The sequence below is a fragment of the Micropterus dolomieu genome, unplaced genomic scaffold (assembly GCF_021292245.1).
Source record: "Micropterus dolomieu isolate WLL.071019.BEF.003 ecotype Adirondacks unplaced genomic scaffold, ASM2129224v1 contig_4823, whole genome shotgun sequence".
Lineage (NCBI taxonomy): Eukaryota > Metazoa > Chordata > Actinopteri > Centrarchiformes > Centrarchidae > Micropterus > Micropterus dolomieu.
Window position 1 is genome coordinate 1 of NW_025733812.1, and position 962 is coordinate 962.

Consider the following 962-nt stretch of genomic DNA (forward strand, 5'->3'; position numbering starts at 1 on the left):
TGTGAGTGAGGACCTCCGGCTGAAGGTGACCTTGTCGCTGTACCCATACCCGGGAACGGGTGCCTATTCCTGTCTGTGGACTGCCAGCGTGAACGGTGTCCTGGTTCCTGGATGTTTACCCAGGAATCAGTGCCTGTGGATTCCAAGTGACTCTGGAGCACCTTGGACATTATGGGCAGAATACGTTTTTTGTCAATTAGCCGTAGAACATCTTTTGAAGGGCCGTTTGGGGGCGCCTGAGTGGCTTACGGCCACACCGCTCTGGGAGCGCCCGATCTCGTCTGATCTCGGAAGCTAAGCAGAGCAGGGCCTGGTTAGTACTTGGACGGGTGACCGCCTGGAAATTCCCGGTGCTGTAAGCCTTTTTTGCTTCGCCTTCGAAAAACAACAGAGGGCGCTTCGGTGAAAGGAGATCTTTTGAACGTCTCTTCAGGAAACAGCAGGGGGTGCTGCTGCTGCTGCTGCTGCTGCTTCTTTTTCTCCCTTTCCTGTACACAGTGCTGTGTAAATGTTACATCGTGTTTTGAAGGCCCGTCTTGGGTGTGCAAAGGCAGCTTACGGCCATTCCGGCCTGGGACTGCCCGATCTCGCCTGATCTCGGAAGCCAGGCTTGGCAGGGCCTGCTTAGGACTTGGACGGGAGAGCGTCTGATCCTGGCTAGAGACTTCCAGGTGGACTGGATCCTTTTCCTGAATGTCCACCCAGGAATGAGCATCTGTTTGTGAGTGAGGACCTCCGGCTGAAGGTGGCCTTGTCGCTGTACCCATACCCGGGAACGGGTGCCTATTCCTGTCTGTGGACTGCCAGCGTGAATGGTGTCCCGGTTCCTGGATATTTACCCAGGAATCAGTGCCTGTGGATTCCAAGTGACTCTGGAGCACCTTGGACATTATGGGCAGAATACGTTTTTTGTCAATTAGCCGTAGAACATCTTTTGAAGGGCTGTTTGGGGGTGCCTGAGT

At 54.5% G+C, this 962-nt stretch overlaps 1 non-coding gene across 1 annotated transcript; it reads left to right on the forward strand.

The window, feature by feature from the left end:
- Positions 1–243: 243 nt before the first annotated feature.
- LOC123964702 lies at positions 244–362 on the forward strand. The gene has a single exon (XR_006823510.1). It is a non-coding gene; the product is annotated as a 5S ribosomal RNA (ribosomal RNA).
- The last annotated feature ends 600 nt before the right edge of the window (positions 363–962 follow it).